Below are 27,639 nucleotides of genomic sequence, written 5' to 3'. Positions count from 1 at the left end.
TTTGTCTTGAACTGTATGACTTCAAAATCTATTCCAAAGCCATCATCTTATGATGTTTTATTTTTTAGGTTTAACCAGAAAAGCTAAATCCTCTGACACTTCTCCAGATAATTTACCCAAAATATTTGAAATAGAACAGTATAATATTTTTCCTTCTAGAATGGAATTTTAACTTTAACTTTATAAAATTTCTGGAAATACTTCCATGTTTAAAATTTTTTAAAAATAAAGCTGAGTGGTAGTAAGACCAACACTATTTGTTTCATTGCCTTCTGGCCTTTGTCCATGTACTTAGAAAATGAATACACACACAGGATCTCTTTAATTACTTGTTTCCTTTGTTTACAGGCAGCATTTAGATTCAGTGTGCTATCTACCTCTTTCCGTCCTCTCTAGTCACCCTCTTTTCTTCAGAGCACCACATGCAAAATCTCAAACCCTGTGCCTTGCACCAAATCCCGATTGCTTTCTAGCATGAAAGAGAAATCACATGAATATTCACTTCCTTCCTGAATTGCAGTTGCAATTGGGTTTAATTATGAATTCCCATCAATCAATTGCCCCTTCATCCTTCTGCTTCCTCCACGTGTGCACCCCCCTCCTCCCCTCCCCCTCACACTCTCTTCCTCTCACATTTCTGGTGAGCCTGGTGTTGGAAGCTGTCTGACTTAGTGCCCTCTTCTGTTTAAAGCTTTCAGTGCACATCCAGACAACTGACCATTTTCTCAAAGAAAATGAGCTCTGAAAGAGCTTGAAATTATTGGAAGCAAATCTATCAGGTTTGTGTGCAAGTCGAAAGTTGTATAAATGGAAGCTTCTGAGAAATGTGGGGTCAACAAACAAATTCAAAAGGACCGGTTTTCATTAACTCGACAATAGTGTCTGAAAATTAGATTTGTCTCTTTCTTTTTCCAGAACTATGCATAGTACTTTTAAATTTCCAATATTTCTGATTTAGACAACGTCAACATTCTTTTAAAAGTCAACTAAACCAAGTTTGGCTGCTTTCTTATTAGACAGGGTGTATCTTGCTACACTAATGTTGACTTTTTTTTTAAGTTGTTTTGACAAAAAGGGATGTTTGTTTAAATTTGTACCATGTTTTTGATGACAGCCCCATTACTGCCTTCTTTACCTGCTGAAGGGACAGAGGGGGTCAGAGGATAATGTTCTCCAGTCTAATCAGATTATAACTTGGTGGGTTTGTTGTTATAAGGATCAAATGAGATAACATGTAAAAATGGCTTCACACTATAAAGCCAAAGGTGTTACTAGCCAAATATAAAATTAAACGATCTCTTTTGGATTTGAAGATGAAAACATTTGGGAACCCACTTTGATGTTTTGCATAGTAAAAAAGTTCTGTTTGTTATAAAAGTTTAGCAGCAATGTAACCCTGATACAACTGTCCCCAAGGCCTTAGAGACACCTTATAAACCATCATGATCAAGACATATAAGGAGAAAAGTTTTGGCTGTAGTGAAATCAAATGGTCCCCAGATCTGAATGGTCTAAGATTTTTTTTTAGTAATACTTAATTTTTTAAATTGTGGTAGTAAGCACCTAATATAAAATTTATCATCTTAACTATTTTAAGTGCACAGTTCAGCAGTGTTAAGTATATTCACATTGTTGTACACAGACCTCTAGAACTTTTTCAACTTGCAAAACTGAACCACTATATCCATTCCTATTTTCCCTTTCCCCCCAGCCCCTCACAGCTGCCATTCTACTTTCTGTTTCAGTGAATTTGACTACTTTAAATATCTCATATAAGTGGAATCATGCAGCATTTGCCTTTTTGTGACTGGCTCACCTCACTTGGCGTAATGTCCTTGTGGTTCATCCATGTTATAGCATATGACAAAGTTTCTTTCCTTTTTAAAGCTGAATAATATTCTGCTCTACATATATACAACATTTAGTCTATCCTTTCACCAGCTGATGAACATTTGGATTGCTCCCACATGGTCTACAGAAGGTTCTTGTTTTAATAATAGTGTGCTCCAAATTAGTTAGCTTGTCTAAGATCAAAGGAATACACAGGCATACATCACCTCCGATGAGAGAATGTGTTGCAGGGATATGTGGGGACTTGGAGTGACAAGAAAGGAAAGTAGCTCTGGAAATTTCCTCATCCAGCTGCTCCTACTTTCGGAGACTGAGTAACAGGAGCTACAGGAACCAGGACTTTTATTCACAGCAGTAATCTTAACTAGAATGATTCACCTCCTTTTTGGTATAAAACGACTCATCTTCCTGTATAATTCCCAAAAGAGATATTTTATTTGAGTCAGTTTGTAACCATTTATTGTGGCATAGTATCCTGGGACAGAATGCTACCCAGACCTCCTCAGTGGCAGCTGGCCCACCTCATGCCTTATGTCGCTGCCTTTAACCTGTGCTCCAGTCCTGGATGGAGTCTGCTATGACCAGAAGAGCAGGCTGAGTTTCATCTGAAGTGCGTGCAGTAGGCAGAATAGCTCAGATAGGAAGCAGTCATTTAGTCTCTTCCTTTAGGATGGTGCTCCAAATGTGTAAGTCTGTGCCTTATAGAACACACACACACGTGTGTGTGTGTGTGTGTGTGTGTGTGTGTGTGTGTATGTATATATATAGCCAAACTTGAATTACACGTCTCTTCCATTCTTCCCCTTAGCACCTCTCATTCATTCGTTCATTCACTCACTCACTTATTTGTACTGTCATTCAACAAAAATACATCAAGTCTTCTGGTGTCTGGTGTCTTCGTTTGCCCCTCCCACCCACCCTTTCAGATGCCCTGAGGATACCCTGTGCAGGCAATATTCATGCTCTGGACCTATTCAGGCTTCTTCTCCACATTAAAAGTTGGAGGTTCAATGCTTCAATCCTTCAGATCTCTGCTATCTTTTTTTTTCCTTCATATTTCTGCTATCTTAATTAATTAGTCAACACATTAATTAATATGACAGAATGAGTGTTAACTGGTGTTAATATGGTATGCATTTCAGGAAAATTATTTGCTCTTAAAATAAGGCCCTTCTGAGTTTAATGCTTTCATCCAAAGGAGCAGGACTTATTCCATAATTTGTGGGATTCAGTGCAAAATGAGAATGCAGAGCCTCTTGCTCAAAAATAATTAAGAGTTTCAAGACAGCAAGAGCAGAACATCAAACGAAGCACAGGGCCCTTCTAAGTGTGAGGACCCTGCAGCTGCACAGCTCGTACACCCATGAGGCCAGCTCTGCAAAGCAGTAATGTCAGGTTGGAATTTGAAGAACGTGGCAGGCCGTTAGAGAAGATGGTTTGAGTGGGTGGTTCTCCTGTTATTTTTCAAACCATACCACATAGGCCAGTCTCTGTTGAAATGACTTGTAAAACTATATTTCCTGGAGTGGAGAAAAGAGTACAGCTCTCTGGAGGTCACTGGGTTGTACGAAGAAAGAAGAGTCAAACAATGATAGAATAACAGAGAGGTTAAATAATGTGCCCAAGGCCACATATTCAGTAGTGTTTGAGCCAAGACTACAGAACCCTTGTTCACTCCTTTCTACCTTCTGCCTGCCTCTATCACTACAGTGTAGACAAGGCTTGAGATCACAGGGAAAATAGCATATTTATTTTAGTTTGTTCAGACTGACATAGGTCCCATTGCTTTAAATGTCCCTGAAAATGTGTCTAAAGGTTGAAAGCAATGCATTGAGCATATTGGGGAGGGGGTGCGTAATTAGGTTTATTTATTTATTTTATTTATTTATTTTTTAAATGGAGGTGCTGGGAATTGAACCCAGGACCTCATTCATGCTAAGCATGTGCTCTACCACTGAGCTATACCCTCCCCCAAGCATATTTTTTGAAATTGTAACTAACATACTGTTTTAAAATAAATTTACCTTTATGGACAGGGTTGTACAACATTGTGAATGTATTTAATGCTGGTGACTTGTACCCCTAAAAGTAGTTAAAATAGTAAATTTTGTTATGTATATTTTAGCACAATAAAAAATAAATAAATTTATCCTAGATATCCCAACTTTTTGGACACCCAGTATGTGTACTGACATTGAAAGACCCCCAATATAATTATTGAGTGAAGGATTATATTATTCTACACTATGGATAGAATGTATCATTTACATATAAGAATTCGGAAATGAAGCATAGAAGGGAACCTGCAAGGTTTTTGTAGTCACACACTTCTGCAGAATTTAAATTGTTTACAGTGAGCATATATATTGCTTTAAAAATCTTTTTTGTAAAGGTATTTCTATTGGGAGAGGAAAAAAGAAGAAACCAATATGTCAGAAACAGGCCTGACAGTCAGGAGTGGGCGAGAGCCTGAAGCTGCAGGTCTTGGGCTGCCTGGCTGGCCACTGCTGAACTCTCTGAGATGGGTTTCATCATTGTGAGCAGACTGGTCCCGCAGGTTCAGAGGCACGCTCCAAAAATAACCTGGACTCCTAGATGTAGAAGATGCCTTACGGGTTACCTGGTCTGATTTCCCACCTGGATATACAACTTTCTAAATCTCCTTTATCTCAACCCTTACTCAACCGCTTCCCACCCATCCTGTTGCTATAGACTAATGATTGTTGGAAACTTCTTTCTTGTATTTAATATGAAAGCTGCCTCCCTATAACCAATAATTACTCACTCTAGCTCTTCTTTTAAGGGCATAACAGAAAAAAAAAAAAAAAAGATTCCATCTTCTATATGCCAGCCCTCTATTTCCCAGTTGCCAAGTCTGTCTATCCTTCCTCTTCTCTTTTTTGAGCCCAGTAAGCATCCTCAGTGAATCTCCATGTGCTCCTACACCGTTTCAGTTGTTTCCCTATGGACACCATTTCCCGCTCTCTAAATGTGGCACTCTTGAGAGTAACAAAGTATGGTAAACTGTACTTCTGTTGTGCAACCTAAGATTATATTAGTATTTTTAGCAGCCATATTGTGTTGTTGGCTCTAGGTGAGTTTATCGTCACCTGAAACTCAAGGATTGCAATCCAAGCAGTTTGTTTCCCTTCTGAAAAATTATGGTTTTTGAATCTAAATGTAAGCCTATTTTTTCAACTTAATGTTTCAGTCTATCAAGCTCAGATTTGTAAGAATGCAACAAGCTTTGTAGGCTTCTTTCTTATTCCAAAAATTATTAATACCTATTCACTGTGATGTTTTTGAAAACCCATATATATATATAGACAAAAAGGAGAAACTAAAAATTGCTGATCAATCCATCATCCTGACCTTATTACTCTTAATATTTTGGTATAAAAATAAATATATGTATAAGTAAATCCATCTCCACTTCTTTCTATGCATAACAATATTTTACCTAGTAATTGGCTTATATTATATACACTATTGTATAACTTTGTTTTTTCACCAAATAGTATGTTTGTGACTCTTTTTCCATGTTAAATATCCTCTCATAGCATATTAAAAGAACGAGTTTCACCATTTACTTATTTATTCAGTCACATGGTCCTGGATATTTGTTTCTGTTTTTTTCACATTATAAATAGAACTTCAAAGACTATCCTTGAACTTACATTTTTATGTATATTCATGATGATTTCATTGGAGATTATTCCTAAAAGTATAATTGCATAAAAGGGTAGGATTTTTTAAAGTTTTGGTACCTGTATTAGTCTGCTCAGGGTACCATAATAAAACACCACAGACTGGCTGGCTTAAGCAGTAGACCATTCTGGAGGTTCGAGGTCCACAATCAGGGTGCCAGCAAATTTGTCTTCTGATGTGAGCTCTTCCTGGCTCATAGAGAACTGCCTGCTCCCTGTGTCTTAACGTGGCCTTTCCTTTGTGCACATGTGGAGAGAGGGAGTTTTGGTGTCTCTTCCTCTTCTTGTAAGGACAACAGCCTTATCGGATTAGGGCCCCACCCTTATGACCTCATCTAACCTTACTTATCACCCTAAAGGGCCTATCCCCAAATACAATCACACTGGAGGATTAGGGCTTCAACATATGCATTTGGAGGGGGGGGCACAAAAAATACTCCCACTCGCTGTGCTTGAGAGTGCCTACCCTGCACTCCCACCAGGAGTTTAACATTTACAAATCTAGATTACTTTGAAAATAGATTTTGCAGACCTTCAGAGTTGGACAAGTGTTCATAGCTATACAGCAGGAGGCTCAACTAAGGGGCTTAGGTCAGGATACACATTTCAATATTAAGTGCTTCTTGGACTCTCAGGTGCATTTCCTTGCCTGTGAGTTCCACACCACCTACAAACCTTAGTCATCCTTGGGCCCAGGAGGCACCCACACCTCACAATTAGTATGTGCACCTACATACTTTGTTAAATCCCTGATGGAAGCAGTGCCTTAGTGCAAGATTTAGAAAAGATGGGAATGAATTGCTGAGAAGGATCTAAAAAGTATTCTGGTGGATGAATTAGGTGGAATATTGAAAGAATGTGAAGGGAGGGGTCATCTTGAATCCTGGAATTGAGAAGAATTCCTTGATACTGAGTTCCATAGCCTTCGGGTACTTGTTTGATCACAGCTGCTTTTCTAATCCCTAGTGGCAGCTGGGCCTTTAAGGGACCCTTTTTTTACTTGACCAGGGAAATAATGACCCCTTTCTCTGTGTGGATCTCATAGCCAGACAGGAATAGGCCATATATTCCTAACTTTCAGACAAGAAGAATGCAATACACTTTTTTAAAAATAATTTTTCTCATTTTATTTGAAATAATATACAAGAATATAGTGTGCAAAATTTAGGGGCAACAGAATGAAGTGTAATGAACTGAAATCAGTTTTCCAGCTGTGATTCCTAACCAGAAACACTGCTTGGTAAGTAATATCCGAAAAGCCGTGATTGTAGCTCAGAGCAAAAGCATCTGTATTCCCAGTGTGTTTGCTCTCATTGTAGATATTTGGGGGAGAGTAAGGTGCAAGTGCTGCACTGTAACTGCAAAGCCTGCCCCCGCCGGAGAGATACGATGACACATATGATGTTAAGATAAGTAAGTGGATGAGGAGATATAGGACACATAGTTAAAAATACAATGGTGTCAACTGTTAACAGCACCATCACAGTGGCTATATCCCAGTGCTGTTAAGTAACTTGACTTTGGCCTGGGCTGGGTCTGCACCGCAGTAAGGGATGAGTGCTGCCACCCGGTGCCTCAGCTCAGCATGCTCTGGGAACCACAGCAGGTCGTGCTTAGGTGGGACACTGACACCATCCACCTGTTCCTTGTTCTGGTCACCTCTTGGCACTAGCCAGACTAGGAGCCCCTGTGCTTGGCACAGACAGTACACTTTTTGTGCGTACTGGAGTCCTATCACAGACTGCAGACTCAGCCGCCTGCAAGAGAGAAAGTGTAGCTGTACTCTAGTCTCTGCTGGCTTTCTCTTCATCTCTAGGTACAATGATTTCAAACATCTTTGCTGAGGGAGAGTGCCCAGGTGGAAATGGGAGAGCCCCCAGGTGGAAATGGAAGAGCAGAAAGTACTTGGAATTTATTTTATCACTTACCTTTAAGAACAGCTTTACTGTTTTTATTTTTTAATGCCCATTTTAACAAATTCAAATACAGAAAATTGTAAAGCACAAAGTGAAGTCATCCAGATACTTACTACTGAGACAACCAATTTCATACTCATAGATCTATAAAAACAGTTTTATGTAAAAGAGCTTATTCATGTATTCTGTGACCTATGTTGCTCAGTTGTAAGCATGAAATCTTTTTAAGTCAATAAACATGGAGGCATAGCATTACCCTGAGTATATCTATCATAATTCACATACCAGTTCTAAACTGGGTTGTTTCACCGATTTGTGAAGCTACTAAAAGCAATGCTGAGATACCTTGTGCATATCTTTCACTACTTTTACAAATATTTAAATGAAACTGTCTAATGTCTTTGGGATTAACAACACAGTAAAAATCCCAAAGTCATACTTAAAAGAAATTAAAAATATGTGCAGCTTCTTTATTCTCTATTTACATCTATAGAAAGCAGTTGTCTCTTTCCTCCTATAGAATACAACAACCTTGAAATGCTGTAATTTTTTTTTTTTTTTTTTTGGTGGAGGGGAGGGAACTAGGTTTATTTATTTATCTATTTTTTAGAGGAGATACTAGGGATTGAACCCAGGACATCATGTATGCTAAGCATGTGCTTTACCACTTGAGCTATACCCTCCCCTGAAATGCTATAATTTTGATCTCATCTCTCATCCTCTTCCTTGTCTCACCTGATACTGTGTTCAGAATTTTGGTTCTATCTTGTTATTTTTTGTTATTGTTTTACTTTAATTTGAAAATTTCAAGCACATAGAAAAGTTAAAAAATAGTTCAAGGAACACATGTATATACCTCACCTAATTTTATCAATTATTAGTATGTTCTCTCCCTATCTTCTGTCTTTCTCTCTCTCTCTTTCCCTTAGAGATATTTCTCCACTATGTATTGAAAGGAACATTTATTATATTTTATCCAAAATTTGTAGATATTATATAGCAAGAAGGTTTTCCAGTTATCCAGCTGTCTGTACTGCTAGAAATGGAAGTCCTATATTTATCAACTTGTATTTTGCTTTTTTCACAGAGCAGTACGTAAATTTTTCATGGTTCCACAGAAATAACTGGCTGCAAATTTATCCTTTATAATAATCTGAAAAATAATTTTAAAAAATTAGTAAATTATTTCTTTAAAAACAATCATCATATTCAACTTTTTCTACGTGTGACCTGTGTGGTAATATTGTCCTTCAATATTTTATGTGTCTATTTATACTCTCCCTGGATGTTTAATTTTATTTTTATAAACATCCTCCCCTCTGACCTACATTTTGCTTAATTTTAAAAAGAAATTTAGAGTATGTTGAATAGGTTAAAAATAAACAAACACCAACTGCATCATGCTGTATTTCTCAGAGATGGAAAGAATGTGAGAAGCATCCCAGGCAGAGGAATTTGCCTATGCAAAGCCCTGGGAAAGAAAGAAGCAAGGCACATTTTCTAGGAATAGAAAGAAGGCCACTGTACTAGAGCAGAGCAAATGAAGAATGTGAGACTAGGCTGAAGATGTAGTTGGGAGTGGCCCTCAGGACCTTGAAAGTGGTGTTAAGAATTTAACTGTGTCTTTTAAGAGTAAGGCTAAGCTGCTCAGGTTTTTTAATTAGAATTGTATTTGAAAAGAGGATTCTGACTGTGGTGGAAAGAACAGTCTGGAAGGCACAAGAGTGGGTTATGGGAAGACCAGGGGCGATTACTGTAATAGTCCTAGCAAGAAATATTGCCGTGGAATGGAGTTCTGGCTTTAGTGATGGAAAGAAGTAAAAGAGAAAGGGAATAGTTAGGAAATGCATCTTGCTAAAGTGATGAGCAAACCATTTTTGAGGGTTCACTTGGTCCTCTAACTTATGGAGAGTCAGCTGACAAATAGAAAGTTCCCTACTGTGGAAGCCAAGGAGGTTCCACATTTGGATCTCTTTGCAAGGAGGAGCATGCTGTTCAGCTACAAGGAACTGTCCACCTTGGCTTTCAGGCTTAGGCCACGCTCCTTCTGGACAGCCCAGCCAACTACTGATCCCGGCAGGGCTGCCAGCTCTGATCATTTCTGCCCAAGGCTGGACTCCTCTAACAGGCAGTCTGCTCTAGACAGGTTGACTGAGACTTTATCAAATTTGTGTTGGCCTGAGGCTCTCTCTCCTGCTTCCTCTTCTGTTTCCTTTTCCAAGTGTCAGAGCTGCATCCTGGCCTGAAGGCTGTCTCTGCTCAATCCTGTATCCTTTCCCTTTTTCTTTCATAGGCTTCATTCCCCAATAAATCTCCTATTTAAATAAACTCAGTCTCATTATCTGCCTTTCTTAGGACCTACCAACACACCTGACAAATAATGGGGTTAGGGATATCTGGTGAAGGATATCTGATCAGCTATTTCGGTATCTCCACAAAGGCCGTAATTGCTAGGCCATGATTCACTAATTGTCTGCTGAAGTTTCTCAGAATGTTAGGCAACCAGACTCTCCCATACTTCCAAGGAATCCTGCATTATTTTGGAGTAGCTCTTTGGAGATGGAGAATTAAGAGAGAAAAGAGAGCAGAAGAGATTTTACAGGCCTAATCTCTTCAGGCCGAAGGAAAGGCTATGAAAAGAACTAGCCTAGGCCGGATCCAGTTCACTGTGAATTGTATAATCAACTGGTTTACCACTCATGATATTATTTAACACTGTGGAACCCAAACTTTGGAAAATGTACTTTTTTTTAAACTTTTTTTCTTATTTTAAACTTCAAATATAGTTGATCTATAATATTGTGTAAGTTTCATGTGTACAGCAAAGTGATTCAGTTATACACTCTTTTTCAGATTCTTTTCCATTATAGGTTATTATAAGATATTGAATATAGTTCCCTGTGCTATACAGTAGGTCCTTGTTATTTATCTATTTTGTGTATAGTAGTATGTATCTGCTAATCCCAAACTCCTAATTTATCCTTCCCTCTTTCCCCTTTGGTAACTATTAATTTGTTTCCTGTGTCTGTGAGTCTGTTCTATTCTGTAAGTAAATACATTTGTGTCTGGAAAATGCACTTTTGAACTGTACTGTAAGAACCATAGGGACAGATTTCACACTTATATATGGGGATGAATTTTTCTCCGACAAACCATGTTCCCACTATCACTCAACTTGGGGAAAAGTTGGTTCAGACACAGAAAGAAGCTGAGGACTTGAGAGGTGGCCTGTGTCTTTTAGAGGAGAGAAAGTCTTCCTCTCCCCTCTGGGACTCAGCAGGGGCTGGGAAGGTGTTGTGTCTGTATTTTGAGGCCAAAGTGAGAGGTTAGAGTGGTCAAGCACGTCTTTGGGTGACAGGGTAAGCTGTTGGAGATCCGGTGCAGGAGCCAGGCTGGGAGCTAACTCGGCTGGAGAGCCCAGGGCGGATCTGGGATTGAGCTGTAGTTGTAAAGTATTTTTTGTGTTGTACTCCTTCCCTGAGCTTCCAGTAAAACTATGGCTTAATCTGTGCTGTGAGGAATTAGTTAAAAGTTATGCCCACATTTGGGCAAATCTATGAAAGAAGCATACTGCCCAGGCCGTATGCCCATGTGAACCTCATCCACCACACATGTCAGAATTTATAGGGCCCAATGAATGATATCCCTATTTCCTGCCCACAAGTGGAACCTATTGAGGAAAAAATGAAAGAGGTAAGCAGCAAGAGAGAAAAATGTCACCTTTATTGCCATTAAAGGCAGTTGAAGGATGTAGATTAGGTATGTTAGCCAAGGGGATTACTTAATATTTCACCCCTAAATTAAACTTACCTGCCTCCTCGTAGATGGTGCTGGACAACCACGTGAAAAAGTAGAGGTGACTGTGCACCCAGAGATCAGGCAAAACTCAAGACAAAAGAAGGAGGAAGAACTTGAAGATGTTCAGCTTATTCTCCCAAAATCTCCATTGAAATACCTCACTCCTCCCCTAGGGACCAGACCATGAACAGGGCAGAGAAAGGCCAGGGGTGTTAGACATGAAGCCAGAGCAAAGGAGATATCCCATTCCCCGGAATAGTTTGAAGCAGTGAGTGTCAAGGCCCATCATTGTAAATGTCTGGATTATAACATTACAATTAGAAATTTGCTGAAATGAAGACCAGAGAAATAAACATAAAAATTTATTAGTTATGATCACTTTTATTTTACACTCATCATATAGAACACCCAGATGTGCAATAATAATTAAAATCATTCATCTTCACTATTTTGCCAATTTTTAGTCATATTAAGAAACATAGCTTTACATATATTTCAGTTTTATTACTCTGAAGGTATATTTCTCAAGGTTGGAGGATGGAACAGATTTTACTACACAGTTTGTCTACGTGATTGATCATCTCTACATATGTAGACATTTGGTGTGTGGGCTGCCGGTTGAATTCTTGTACTACTTTCCTGATTTAGCCTGAGTAACTTGCAGCCCCACTGTGGCAAGAACTGGAGGGATGGGGCCCGTCCTGGTCAGTTTCTCATGTGGGAGTGCTTTGGGACTGACAGGGCTAAGAGAGGGGTGGACTTATTCCCTGCTTTTGGGCAAAATAAACAAAACGTGCTACAGGGAACTTGGTCAGTTGCATATGTCAGAACTGAAGGGGCATAAGCATCCCCAAGCCCCCCCCCCAATATCCAAGGAGTTCTAGTCTAGCAGGCAGGGTGTGCCAGCGGGAGTCTCCTAGTGGGGAGATGTGATGCAGCGTGAGCTGAAGGGCAGTGTTGGGTGGTCCATTAGCTTCCAGCAGGACCTCAGATAAGCTGTGGGGGCAGGGAGGTGAAAGCCCAGTCTTATCCCTAGGAAAGAAAAATGACAAAACCTAGGCATCTTACAAGTACCCGAATCCATTGTTGGTAGCCAGGGAAGATTCTACTTCTAGCAGAGTATCCTGGTGTCTAAAGCCGACACTGCAGCAAATTTTAGATACACACACCCTAAGCCAACATAGCAGGTTATTGGGAAGGGTACAGCTTAGAGGGTAGTATTAGGGGCCCAGAGCTCACCCAGGAAGTGTGGAATTGGCAGACATGTAGGGCTAATAACAGTAGAATTAATCCCAGACACCATCTGTGAGTGAAAATGAGCTCTAGTTATATTGCCTGCCTTGGTCAGGACTGTCTTCAAAACGGAGAAGTCCATGGTTATGGTGCTGGACCTGGAAAAGCAGGGAAGTCAAGCATCAGTAGTTGGCTATAAGGGAGCTAATTGTAACTAGAAGGTCTTTCAGTATCCATCAGATACAACATGCAAATTACTCATTCCCATTAAACATTAGTTTTGAGCAGAAAGAAAGAAATTCTGGTGAATATTTTTTAGATACTTGGGTTGCTGAGTGACAGCACACTCTAGGGGTAGAGTAAGGTGACTGATCAGAAGACTGCAGCAATGGTGTTTGTCATGAACTGGAGAGGTGGTAATGGGGGCAGAAAGAAGTGGGATAATCTGGTAAAGAGGAGGAAATCACAAAAGGAGAAAGATGAGAAAATTAACACAGCAAAATCATTGGGAAGAAGGGTGGGGATAACAGCAGAGCCCAGGGAAAGCTAGCTTGGGCATTTATTGTAGCAGGAATGAAGGCAGAAAAAGTGGAACTGAGGCTATGTAAGATTTATTCAACTCCTACTATGTCAGGACTGTTCTAAGGCGTTCCATGCATCTTAATTCATTCAGTCCTCACAACAGCCCCATGAAGCAGGTATTATTATCATCTTCATCGTACAGAAGAGAAAGAAACTCGGCCACTGAGTGGGTGGCTTCCCGCAGGCCCTGTAAGTAGGAAGCAGCAGGGCTGAGATTTGAACTTGAGCAATTGGAAACCACACTTTGAGCTCTTAATACCATACTAAGTCCCTCCACATGGGGAGGCTGGTAGATCTGATGGTGGGAAAACTGCAAGAAATGATAAATTATGCCTCCCAGGAAATGTTCTTTATAAAAGCCCTTTAATAAACCAGAAGGAAATATGGCTCACCTGAAATCCCCAAATGTCATGCCCCTCATTTGGGAGCTTTTGAAGAATCTGGGATGTGTTCCAACAAGCGACAAACACAATATCCTTTTTTCATCCCGGCCACTAGAGGGAAGAGTGGAGTGTCAAAAAACTTAGCTATCCAATGGCTAAGAATTGCTGTTAGTCCTTGCCCTAACATTGTCAGTACATGAAACTTCTTTGTATTTTTCGCTTGTGAGAGATCATCTTCAAATAAAACTCATCAGCATCCATAAACATTTTTCTTCACTCTCTGAAAAGAAACATATTCTGCTAAGTGAAATAAAGTAGACACAAGAGACCACATGTTGTCTGATTCCATTTATATGAAATATCCAGAAAAGGCAAAGCTCTAAACAGAAAGTAAATTAGTATTTGCCCGGGGTAGGGGCTCAGGGGAAAAGGGATTGACAGTAAATGTGTGTGAGGGATCTTACTGAGTGATGAGGCTGTTCTACAACGCATATATGGTGACAATTGCACATATAAAATAGTAAAATAACTATTAAAAATAATTGAATTGTACACTTGAAATTAGTGGATTATGTGATTTATAAAACAGACCTCAACAAAGACATGTTGGGGAAAAAAAGAAATGTAACATTTTATAAAACAACCCCCCAAAAAACCTATGCATTCAAAAAGATTGAAAACATAAGTTTATGTAAGCATAGAAATGTCTAGGAGGATAGCCACTATTTAGTGATTAACTCTAGGAAATGCTATTGTGGGGGAAAACTGGGAAGTTTTTGATACTCTATGTCTTTCTGTATTTTGGGGGGCAATAATTGATTAAAATTAATTTAAAACATTTTTGAGAGATAGGAAGTCAAAATGCATAAAATGCAATGGAATTATAAGTTTCATTTCCTTTGGATAGTGGAACATGGCTTATATTCTTGTCTTTCTATGTTTAATTTCTAATTATAAATTATTATATATTACTTCCATAATAAAAACTGGAAGAAGCTTAATTTAAAATAAAAACCAGGAAATATTCAAATTACTTTTTAAAAATCACCTTTAGTAAAATGTTTATGGTATTTCATATATAACAGGAGTTTTTTTAACTGTTTTATTTTTCTAATTAATTTTTAAAAATTGAAGTATAGTCAATTTACAATGTTCTGTTAATTTCTGGTGTGCAGCATAGTGATTAAGTTTATATATATACACACACATATACATATATATACATTTTTTTCTATTCTTTTTTATTATAGACCATAAACAAGATATTGAATATAGTTCCGTGTGTTATGCAGTATGACCTTGTTGTTTATCTCTTTTATATACAGTAGTTTGTATGTACAATTCCCAAACTCCCCAGTTTATCCCTCTTCCCCCTGGTAACCATAAGTTTGTTTTCTATATCTGTGAGTCTGTCTCTGTTTTGTAAATAAGTTCATTTGTGTCCTTTTTTTTTAGATTCCACATATGAGTGATAGCATATGGTATTTTTTTCTCTTTCTGGGTAACTTCATTTAGAATGATGATCTCCAGGTCCATCCATGTTGCTGAAAATGGCATTACTTTATTTTTTTTGACTGAGTAGTATTCCATTGTGTGTGTGTGTATATGTGTGTGTGTGTATATATATATACACGCACAACTTCTTTATCCAGTCATCTATAACAGGAGACTTTTTAGCTCAACAAAGACTGGGCCTTAGACACTTAGATAAAGAGAGGTAATACCCACTGGCATTTGAGCTAAATTCTGTCTAGTGAAGCTGGAAGGTATTCTATTGTCATTTTTATCTGCATTTACAAATTTATATAGGATTGGTGGGGGGAAACCTTTGTGAGATTAGAGGTTGGGATGTAGATCTTTCCTTTTACGTTTCACATTTGTTAGCACATGTCTGATGGCAAAGATGGCTGTGGGGAGCTTGGTAGGAATCAGATATTAAAATGACAGTGGGAGAGCAAAATTGTTGAGAAGAAATTTACCATAGAGAAGGGACAATCTAGCTGATGACCCAGACCTTTCCGTAGCACCTGAATCACTGGAAGTAAATGTTGACTTGGGGCACAGTATGAGTTGAGGCAGGAATTTCTCCCTACCTAAATACTATGGAATACCTTGGGGAAAAAAATGTCTGCATGTAATGAATTAGAAACACTGTACTGAGAAGGCCACTTCTAAAAGTGACAGTGGAGCAAAGTGCCTAGAAGAAACACAGAACCCCAGCCACGCTGGCAGACACCTCTATCAGTAGCCATGGAAACAGAAAGCAGGGCACCAGAGCTAACAGAAATACACCTTCAAATAGAAGTCTCTTGAAGACTAGGACTTTTGTCTGTTTTGGTGTCTGCTTAGAACAGTGCCTGACATGTATTAGGCACTTAATAACTACTTGTGGAAAGGTATATGAATGAAAGAATGAGTGTATGAGTGGGCAGCAGCCAGGCCCTTGGCTTACTGTGCTACCTGGTTTTCAGCAGCACAGCAGCTGTCCTGGCAGGGAGGCAAGGGCCCTGGAGGCCACAGTGAAAGGCAGGTGAGGTCTGGAAGTCAGTGAGCAATGAGTCAAGCATGATTTCACGTAGTAGGAAAGCTTTTTACTAGCCCATGCTAGAGAGTCGAGAGTGAGGGTGCCCTGTCATCCCACTGATGCCCAGGAATGATTTAACTGATCCCCCCTGCTAATATATGCCCTCCAAGAGAGCGACCTTTCAGAGCACAGCACAGATGGGCTTCTAGATAGAGCTATGCCAAATTTCAGAAACAGAAATGATCCTTTATGTGGCTCAGAAACACAGCTATAATCTTGCTTAGAGTTGTTTTTTTTTCCCCTTTGGGGAGAGTGGGGAGAGATGGGAAGAATGTCAGAGAATATCCTTTAAAATAACGATACTTTTTTAAAACTACCTTTTACATTGGTTGTATTTAGAATATAGTGGTTAGGCCATGGGTGTATGTATTATTCCTCCTGAAAAGTAAAGATTTAAATTCAAAACATCTAAGAAAATGCCTTATTATGTTTTTCTCTCTCTGAACCAAGAAAATGCCCAAGAATATCATAATTGTTATATATTCTATTACCTTAAAATAAAGAGAAACTTTTAGTGATTGAAAAGTAGTACAGTGCAATCCAGGTGGCTTAGCTGAGACAGTAGTCAATAAAATATTTGACTAATGGCAAAAAGAGTTGCCTCTAGGTACTGGTGTTCTGATTATGTAACACCCACATTAAGTTTTTTTTTTTTTTTTTTTTTTTTTTTTTAGTTCATGTGAAAGCGTGGAAATGCTTTAGGCATGAAGACAGCATTAACTGTATAAAAGGGCCAGAAAGGCAATGGTCCTGTCCAAACAGGCCCCTGCTCTGTGATGATTAGGGTTATATTCCACGATATTAGAGCTCCAGGTAGCTCATCCAGCGTACATGGTGGCATACACCCTAATTAGAACAGTAGCAGTGCCACCTACAGGAATCACCTGCAGACACCAAACATTTTAGACTGAATGGTCACCCTGATTGCTCTCTTCACCTGGAATGCCCACTGACCCATATCCTCTTCTTCATCTGGGTACCCTACTCATCCTTTAAAGCGCAAGTGAGAAATCATCTTAGCCAGGAAGCCTTCTATGAGCATGATCCACTTCCCCCTCTTCCTATAGACTCCCATAGCTGCTTTCACATTTCTGTGTTGTAACACATTTTGTAGCACATTTTGTTTATTTGTCTTTCTCCACTTTTTTTTTTTTTTGGAGAAGTGCTAAATATTCTTTATTTGATGTTATACATAAACCAAAGTAAAATGCCTATTATTAAATAAAAGGCAGTATTTTAGATAAAGAGAATTTTAATTAAATTGGCATAGTTAAGACCAAAAAGATGAAGTGGACATTGTCAGTTTATTTTCAGCCCTTGCCTTAACAGGTTAACTGGATTAAGCTTCTCAGTCTATCCACATACCTAGCACAATGCCAATACCATAGCTGGCAGTTCAATAAATGTCCATTAATAAATGCTATTCAGAGTCTTGAAAAGCAGTTAATTGATTTGAACATTTGGTTAACGAGGTTACTTAGAGAACTCTACTAACGACAAGCCTTGATCATGCAAAGTTTTCCACTGGTCATCAAAAGGAAAAAAATTTGAGAAACACTGCTCAGTTGTCTTCTTTCAAAGAGGACACAAAATTCTCGGCTCTCTTTTTCTGCTCAGAAAAGCCTAAGAATGAGGATAATCATCTTTCTTTTTATTTTCAATAAGGGTTTCTGCTGTATGGCAGGGAAACTGGCAGGAAATTATAACCTGCTTTGGAGAATCTGGACCCTTTCTTTCTCTTCCAAGTTCAGGATGGCACATTCCCAATTCCCTGCTGACCACAAAAAATGAGAATCTAGCCTCAAGCCTGCAACACCTATGGCCAAGGAGAAAAATTGTTCTTAAATTTCCACTTGATAGGGTTACTCAGATGCAGAGGGACATAACCACGGGCCACCTTTGATCACTCAAATCACAGAGCCTGTCACAGATTCCAGAAAGGAATCTTAGGCAAGTATCCGGTCATATAGCCTGGGCAACCTAAAAATGAAGCTGGAATCTTTTTCATTGTTGATTGTAGGGCAATCAGGTGACAGATTTTTAACCAATTATAAAAGATGGTGAGCATGTGCTTTTCTTGGGATACTTTTTTTGGGGGCAGTAATTAAGGATATTTATTTATTTACTTTAGTGGAGGTACTGGGAATTGAACCTAGGACCTCTTGCATGTTAAGCATATGCTTTACCACTGAGCTATACCCTCCTCCCTTCTTGGGATACTTTAGAGAGGGCCTTATATAAAAGTATTATTTGTCCTAGAGTCAGGTAGATCTTTCTTTATCCCCATCCCACATTTTACATTTTTAAAAAATGAAGCAGGAAATTGCTTCAATAAAATGTCTGGAAGAAAATCAAATGTTTTCAAGCCATTCAGGGAAAAGGAATTTTTTTTTTAAATTAAAACTTACCAAAGGGAGATAAAAAGTAAGTAATGTCCAATTCTTAAAATCCCAAAGAGGAAAAAAAAAAAACCCCCAATAACTATCATCCCTCTATCTGTGCCACCATAATTAGACACCTCTTTCACTGAGTTATTTACCATTCGTATCTGAGACCACACTCTCTTGCCTCCTACATCCCAGCAGTCCAAGGGAGAGGGAAGGCAGCTTCTTGTCTGCAGCTTTTGGCTGTGGAGAACATTTTGGCTGTCGCTTGCAGCTCTGCTTCCAAGCGTGACGAGCCTGGGGAAGTGCCTAGCTGGTTTTATCTTTTCTGAATGTGGAGAATGCGATAGGGAAATGCCTTCCCGGAAATGCCATTTATTCATGTTTTCTGGGTCTCCTACATAGTACCCTGGGCTCATGCAGGGAGGCAGAAAAGGATTCTCTCTCTGACGTTTACTGAGGCCTAAGATGTTGTAAGAAGGACTCAATCTCATCATGACTGAGTGAACTCTCATCACTGTATTTCTTTTCCATGTTAAAGAAATATAATATGCATTCTCCTTTAACACTAAAATTATAAGTGAAGTCAGTGTAGTGAGTGGTTAACTTTGAGTGAAAGGTTTAAAGTCACATTATTTTTTTCCCTGCGGCTTTCCTGCTTATACAGATACAAATGTATAATCCTCCAAATTTCTTACTCATTTCTGACGATAAGAAAATTTGAAATAATAGATCCTAAATTTCAATGGCACTTAGTAAAAATTGTTAAGAAGCTATTAAAACAAGAAACAGAGATTTTCAGAACTTCAAGCACCAGATTAACAATTATCCTTTCTTTGGAAAGAAATATTAGGATAAACACTATATTTGCATACCAGTTACCAAAAATTTAAGTGAAATCTATATATGTTTACCTATCTTATCAATAGAAAATTGCTTTTCTAAGTTTGTTTAATAAAAAGCAGCAAACAAAGAAAAAAACACCCTTTCAAGGTTTACTTAAATAGGTAATTACATTAGTTAAAATGTTTGCTGTAGAAAATTAAGTTTGTTTAAACTATAAATTATGTTTCCATTGGAGGTTGATTTTGCTCAATAACTTTGTCATATTTAACCACTCTCACCTGACTGTTAATGTAAAACACTAAACTTTTTCTTATTAATGTGGAATATATAATTGATATATAAAGCTCTTATTATATGTAAGTTGTTTTCCTAGAAAAATAAATAAGGGACTCAACCAGAATAACTTTAATATCCACATAGAATCTTAATTTCCCAGGATAAAACTTTACTGACCAACCACAAATTATTTTTCCATTTTCTATTGATATTCACTTAGGTTGCTTTCAATTTTTTCATTATTACAGTGTTTCTGTGCCCATTCTGGTATGTATCACCTTGAGCACATGTGAGTTTCCATTTCTAAAATACATACCTAGAAATGGAATTGTTGGGTCATAGGGTATGAGTAGCTTCATCTTTACTAGATATTGTTAAATTCCTTTTCAAATTGTGTCTATCAATAAACATTGATTATACAAACACATCACCTCATATTAGATTTTTGAAATTTTCACAAATCTGATAAGTGTACATTTTTTGCGTATTATTGTTTTTGCTTGCCCTTCATTGGTTACCAGTAAAACTGAGGATCTTTTCATAAATTTGTTAGCTGTTCAGAGGAGGGGAGAGTATAGTTCAGTGGTAGAGTGCATGCTTAGTATGCAGGAGGTCCTGGGTTCAGGCCCCAGTACCTCCATTACAAAAAATAAATGAATAAATAAACTTAATTACCTCCGTCCCATGTAAATAAATGAACAAATAAAAATTAAAATTTTTTTTAATGTGTTAGCTATTCAGCTTTCTTCTGTGAATTCTTATCCTTTGTGAATTTCTTAGAATGTTTCTTTTTTTATTCATTGGTAGAAATTCTTGAAATATCCCAGATTCTTATACTCTGTTGGTTTTATATCTTGTTCTTTATCTTTTCACTTTCACCATGGTTATTTTTATTGTATAGAAGTTTTTATATTAATGTAATCTAAGGTATCACTCCTTTTCTTCTGTTTAGCATTTTTGTATCTTGAGGCATCTTTCCCTTTTCTGAAGTCAAAGAAATATTTTCTTCCAAAAATTTTAGAGTTTTTCTTCTCACTTTTAAATTGTTAATCCATTGGGAATTTGTGTGTGTGTATGTTGTAAGGTAAGAGGCTACTTTTATTTTATTTTTCCATGTAGATACCTAATAGTCTCTGCCCCACTTACTAAAGAGTTCATCATTCCCTTACTGATTTCAAATCAGTCATAGTACTCCTTTTCATATATGTGTGAGCTTGTTTCTCAGCTGCCTGTTCTTTTCCATTGCTATTTTTTATCTATTCACATATACCAACTATCTTAACTGCTATAGTTTTATAAGTCTTTGTATCTAGTATAGTAAGTCCTCCCACCACACACAACTACCTTCATTTTTTAACCTAGAATTTTAGCCATATATTTATATTACACAGAAAATGATGGAAACTTGACTATACAAAACTCATCCACATGAAAATACTCCACACAGTCCAGATGATGGCCAACTGCATGTGCTGTCAAGAGTATGAGAAGTTCTGCTTCCAATTAATGCTGAGTTACAAGGAAATTGATTTTTAGGGAGAAACAGAAAATATTACTGTAAACCGTAATAGCCAATAGGTAGAAAAGAGTTAAGATGGTACTGGGAACCCTGCTTCATTACTGCTGTTTTCATGGAAAATCTTTTGAAGTGAGTTATTGTTGGACAAGAAATGTCTCCTCAAGAGCTTACATAATCTCTCATGTCAACTTTATTATATTGACTTGATTTTTGAATAAGTTTTAAGGAGTAATATGAAGATATTGGGTATTTCTGTTCAACTTTCAGCTTAAGAGAGAGACAGTCTTTGTTATGAAGAGTCATGTTTAAATACTTGGGAAACCATCTCTTTGGGAACAGTGAAGCTAAAATAATGTGAGGTGGCACATGTAATTGCACTGGAATCTGCCTGCAGCTACAGTTCTCATGTAAATTGATTAATGTGGTGATGCTTGTTCTAAAGCTGAAAAGGCTTCCCAGAGCCCTATTGAACCAAAACCCTATGCTTGCCCTCCCCAGACTATTAACAAAGATATGAAGGGAAAAGGATCTGGGTAGAAACCTGAGCAAGTTATCTATAAATGTAATGCTTTCCAAAAAATATAAAAAGTGTAAATGGAATGAAAATTCAATTCAGAATAACAAGTGGGCTTTATACTAAGAAAATAAAAATATAGGCTGATTATGAAAAAAACCCACATTTATATTTGGGAATTTCTTCAGTTGATTTTCCAAATAATCTGAGTAAATTCTATGTTTACATTAGAAATTATAAGTATTTGGGTGAAGTTAACAATCTGAGCTTTTCTCAAGATTTACCTCTTGGAATATATTTAGGTTGAATTTTATAAAAGTGCTGATTTTTTAAAAATTGAAATATAGTTGATTTACAATGCTGTGTTAGTTTCTGGTGTACAGCATAGTGATTCGATCATACATATATTAAAATTGCTCTTTCTGTAGATTAAAAATGGCCAAATATCAGCAGTTTCAAAGAGATCAACTCTATAAAACAGAACATAACTCCCTGAGCATCATGATTTCATTAAACAAACACTGATTGAGGGCCTTAATGTGTTCCTTCTTCTCAGGCAACTCTCTTTCTATTCAGAGATTCTAAAATATGAACAAATAATTGAAAACTAGAATGTAAATGCAATAATAGACTAAGGGATAGAATGACACAAAGGCAGGTGTGATAGCTTCAGCTCAGTCAGCTGAAGAAAAGTGTTGTAAAGCAGATAATGTTTGAGCTGAGTAATTAGAAGAAGTTGAGCCGGTTTAGGGATTGCGAGTGTCTTTCCAGGTGGAGTGGACGACGTGAACAAAACCTTTGAGGCATAAAACAGGATGGCAAGTTCAAGTCATAATGCTGCTAAATCATTCAGACTGCCTGGACCAGTTGAGTGAAGGTGGCTGAAAGCTGCAGGCAAATAGAAATAGGGACGAAAAATAAGATTGAAGAGGGACTAGACAGCTGTGGTTTGTGGAGGGCCTTGAATGTCATACTGTAAAATAAGAATTTTGATGGTAAAGAAGTAACAAATTCAGATATCCTCAGTCAGATACTGGTGGGCTCGTGAAAAGTTTTAAAATAGTAGGTAATGTGATCAACTCAACCATTTTAAAAGGATAACTCTGAATTGAATAGTAGGGAGACTTGCTAAGTGGTTGCAGGTGTGAGAAACTGAACTAAGGTAACAGTTTGGAGACAGTGTGAAGATAAGAGTCTTCTGACTGGGAGGAGTAAGAGGTGCGATGGCGGTGAATTTTAAAAAGCTTAGTTCCAGAATATTTCGCTAGGATTTGAGTTCTTTAAAAAAAAAAAAAAAGTAATATTTTCCTTATTGAATTACTATGTGAATAGAATAACTGGGTTGTGGCTTTGTAAAACCTATTATTCTAAATATCTCAATAATAGACTAAAATCACTGCATGATTAATTCAATCAACTATCATAATTATTATCTAAAGATGAAATTTAAAAATCAGGTTAATTGGTCATTCTATTTGTTTTTTGTTTGTTTGCTTCTGATTGAGGCATAATAGATATTACCACAGTCCACACAGAATCGTCCCCTCTAAAGGAAGAGGCTTTCCCTAGTTCTGAATGAAAGCATTTCTGATATGTGAGGAGGGATTCTCATTCTTAAAGGGACAGCAATAATGCCCACAGTCTTGCCATCTTCATGTCACTTGATAAAGAAAAATGCTAATTTTCTCTTCATGTCCTTCCCTCACCCCAGAAATCACTATCTATATGAAAAGATCTCAGAAAATATAAGTTAACTTTTTGTATTAGTTTAATCATTAATTTGGATAATGGATATTTAAAATTAGATATCCACATTCAAATAATAATATTTAAAACTGTCTAAATTCCTCCAACTTATTCAGTAAAACCTTATCCCCAAAGTTAAATAAAAATTTCTTTAGACAATTTCTCTAAAGAAATTGTCCCTCTACTTCTAACTGAGGGACAATTTGCTGTATTATGAAGGACAGTGTTGCTTCTGGCCAACAGATGCTATCTACCAGGACACATACTTGGCACAGAAATTACTAACACATTCAGAAACTAATCTTCCCTGAATCCAGCTTCAACTCTCAAAAGCTGGCTGTGGAATACACTGTACTTTGTAATAGAAAATTCACGTTTTGGGAAAACAGTAGTTACTGCAGACCCATTGTTCGAGACTGCTCCATACATTTCTTTCAACAGTTAAGTAACATTTAAATATCATGGGCATGTCATTGGTTAGAAAGCGTGTTGAGTTTTTCTAAACTTACTCTTCCTTTATATTCCTGTCTTTATCAAAGAGAAGTAACTTGGTTATCTAATTCTGCTGCCAATTTTTATCTTTTGCAATGGGTTTCCCATTCTAGGCCCCACACTCTATTTATCCCATTTTGACTTTCTTAATGTATTTTTTAATTCTGTTAAAATCAGTCAATGGTCTGATAATTAAAATGCTGCTTATAGAATACTGTTGTTAAACTTTCATTACACTGGGTGTTAGTCAAAAAAGGTTAATACAATATAGGTTACTTTTAGACTTCAAAATGTGGTTTTGAATAAACATTGAATTTTAAAAGGAAAAAAAAATCCTTCTGTATGCAGTTACACTTGGCATTTCGTAGTTCTAAAAAAAATTTCAGGAAAGGCAAACTATTGGCCAGAAAGTTAAACCAGACAAATTCTGGATCTGCGGGCACAGCTAATTCTTTCTTCATTCTAGTTAAATACAACACGTGAAAGCTGGGCTGCACCAAATTCAGTTTTCTTTCCTGATCATCTTAACTACATCTCGCTGCTTAAACTGTCCTAACTTCATGGCTTAATACACAACCATCTTTTTTGCTCACGGTTCTGTAGATCAGCCATTTAGTCTGTGTTCAGCTGGATGGTTCTTATCTGGTCTTGCCGGGTCATTCTGACGACTGCGGCCATCAGGCATGTCTGGTCTAGGATGGCCTCACTCACAGAGCTGGGGCTGGTTCCCACTCTAGGCAGGGCCTCTCTCTCCACATGGTCTCTCATCCTCATGGAGTAGCCCAGGCTTTTTCACTTGGCAGTTCTCAGGGTTCCAAGATTGGAAGAACTCTCACAAAGTTACTCCCACAGCATTCTACCAAGCAAAGTACAAGACAAGGCTGAATTTAAGGAAGTGAAAAAATAGTCTCCATCTCTTGATGGGAAGGAATGTAAAGTCACACTTCCCAGGAGTGCACATATGGGGGAAGAATCTGCAGCTATATTCAACCCCAGTGTAACTGAACAGTTGGTGAAAGAAGTTCCCCTTTACAGAAGTAGTCCCACTAATAAATAATGATTACAATATCACCATTTCACAGCTTCTAATGAAATAATGGATCAATGACTTCTAATATCACAAAGAGAAAAGCAATTAAACATTGTGAGTCCTGACGGAAGTGTGAATGCCACCTCTGAAGTATTCCTGTCAAAACAATAAACCTAGATCTGATCAAACCTCTGGATCTAAATACCAACTGATGGGTAGTACAGGGGAGAGGAACATGTTAAAACAAAACAAATAAACCAAAAAAAACAAAAAACAAAAAAAAAACCAGGTGGTTGCAATAAGCAGAATCCAGACTGAAAAATTGTTCAGATCAAATGAGCCAGTTTATTTTAAAAAATAAATAAACTGCAAGAAAAAACAAAAGGGGAAACCTGTAGAAAAAGAGATTTAGGGATGTCTTGACCGATTGCAATTTGTGGACTTCAGATTCTGGGCTAAAAAACAAACTGAAAAGGAGAGAAAACCTTTGATGAGGCAGTTGAGGAAATTTGATTATTGACTAGATAATTAGTAATACTAAAGAATTATTATTGTTATTATCATTAAAATTTTACAAACAGGCAGTGGTGGTGGTAGAAGATTAAGTGGGCAGGACTATGAATCTAAGATTTGCCAAGAATTGATAATTGAGGCCACATGAAGATTCCTTATACTGTTCTCTCTACTCTTGTTTGAAAATTTCCACAATATAACATTAAAAAGAAAAAAATATATATATTAAAATTTTTTTTTAAGACAAAGGAATTCTTCTTTTTGAAAGACTTCCAGGGGGCATTATTGTGGCTGAATAAAATACCTAGAATTATGGTGATTTCATCCTGTGATTATGAGGAAAGCCTACCAAGGAGAAAGCAAAAACATTCTTGAGAGTAGAGCAGAATAATAGAAATAATCTGGTTCTTGATGACCGAGCCACAGAATAAACTAACCCGAAAGCTGCCTGAACTCCAGATAGCTGGCTAGATAATAACTATCTCCTTTGTTTCATCTATTTTGAGTTAGTTTCTTTTATTTGCAGCACAAACCATCCTAACTGAAACAGTGGAGATGAATGCATTTTTGTATGTGTGTTGAGGTTGTATGAGTGGTACTGGGTTGTGTTTCTGCTGCATCTTACAGAATGTTTAGTGAAACAGCATCCCTTAATTTATGAGTCTAATGCAGAGTTGGTATTGCAACAAATTCAAAACAAATCCAGGGTACATCTTGTACCTCAGAACTGAATGTTGCTCTGCAATGATTAAATCCTTAGAGTTATTTTTTCTTTGTACCTCTCAAATTCCAGAGGCATTAAACCAGCCAGTATATCACCTTCCATTTATATCCTACCCTAGTTTACCATGGATGAAAATCTTAGCAGCCACTCTGCTACAGAAGGCCAGGGACCAGCAATCTTCCACCTACCACCGGTGATGGGGTCCTCATCCCCATCTAGCTGGAGAGTGATACAATTCCAGAAGCCTATTCTTAGAGTCAGCTTCCTAGGACTATGTCCAGTACCAATTATCTAGGTGGAGTTTCTAGAAACTGCTTGAAACAGGAATTTGGGGACAGGTGATTTGTTAAAGAGATGCTCTCAGGAGAATAGGAAGAAGGCAAGCAGAATAGAACAGGAGGGAAAGTTAAGCAAGGATGTAATCTCAGCTGGAAACCAGCTTCAGCCTGAGCCCCTGGGGAGCTCTGAGTGGTCCCACAGGTTGGCCCTACCTTTTGTATAAGCCAGTCATCCTTTGTGAGCTGCCTGAGATGAGGCTGGGGGTGGGCTGTGTGTGTAACACAGCAGCTGAAAGTAAATGGCACAGTTAAAGGGGCCTGGTCAGAGCATCAAGAGCATCCACTACAACTTCCCAACTCACTCGAATAGCCAAAATCTTACTGCGTGATCTAGCCCATCCCTGCATAAACATTCTTCCTCTCTGAAATCTCCAACTTTTACTCTCCTTCTTCTCCATTCCACTTAGCCACACTGGCCACCTTGCAAGTCCTCATTCTCTGAACATGCTTCAGATCCTTCCACTTCTCAGTTCCCTCATTTGGAATGCTTTTCTGCTGTGCTTCCTCCTCCCACATCCTCATGAATAGGTCCTTTATACATCCTTCAGGTTTTTACTCACCAGACAGCTTCTTAGTTAGGCCTTCTCTGGCTGCCCTGTCTAAAATGACAGCTCCAGAGGGCAGGGTATAGTTCAGTGGTAGAGCGCATGTTTAGCCTGCATGAGGTTCTGGGTTCAATCCCCAGTACCTCTATTAAAAAAATAAAATATAAAATAAAATAAAATGACAACTCCCACCCCAACCAACACTTATAATCCCTTTACTTTCATTACTTTTAAAATACTTACCAGTATCTAACATAGTATATAGTTTTCTTATTTATCTTGTTTATTGTTTGATCATACTCTAGAACATGAGCTGGGATGGGTAAGAATTATCTTTAAAAAAAAAATCTCAGCACTTAGAACAGTGCTTGGTACGTTACATATCTGTTTCATATGTGAATGAATGAATGAGTGAATGATCCCTGGCACAAAGTGGAAGTCCTCAGTAAACATTGCTTGAAATGAGCTAAACCAAAATGGAAAATATCGGCACAGCCCCCATGTAATGGGAGAAAGGAAATATTGTCATATGCTGAGTTCTCCATAGATTATATGTTTTCTTTGATAACATTGCAATGTTCACGTGATGTCACATGTGTGTATATTAATATGTATTATTTATATATATAAATATTAGTAAACAAAAATAGAAGCACTA

The 27,639-nt window shown here is 37.8% G+C and overlaps 1 long non-coding RNA gene across 1 annotated transcript in view; it reads left to right on the top strand.

Moving 5' to 3' along the window:
• LOC135323222 (uncharacterized) overlaps nt 1–27,639 on the top strand; it is a 60,432-nt gene that overhangs the window by 17,727 nt on the left and 15,066 nt on the right. The gene's annotated exons all lie outside the window — the stretch shown is intronic.

The sequence above is a fragment of the Camelus dromedarius genome, chromosome 1, assembly GCF_036321535.1.
Source record: "Camelus dromedarius isolate mCamDro1 chromosome 1, mCamDro1.pat, whole genome shotgun sequence".
In the NCBI taxonomy this organism is placed as follows: domain Eukaryota; kingdom Metazoa; phylum Chordata; class Mammalia; order Artiodactyla; family Camelidae; genus Camelus; species Camelus dromedarius.
The sequence above is the reverse complement of the archived record's forward strand: the minus strand, read 5'-3'. Positions and strand labels throughout refer to the sequence as shown.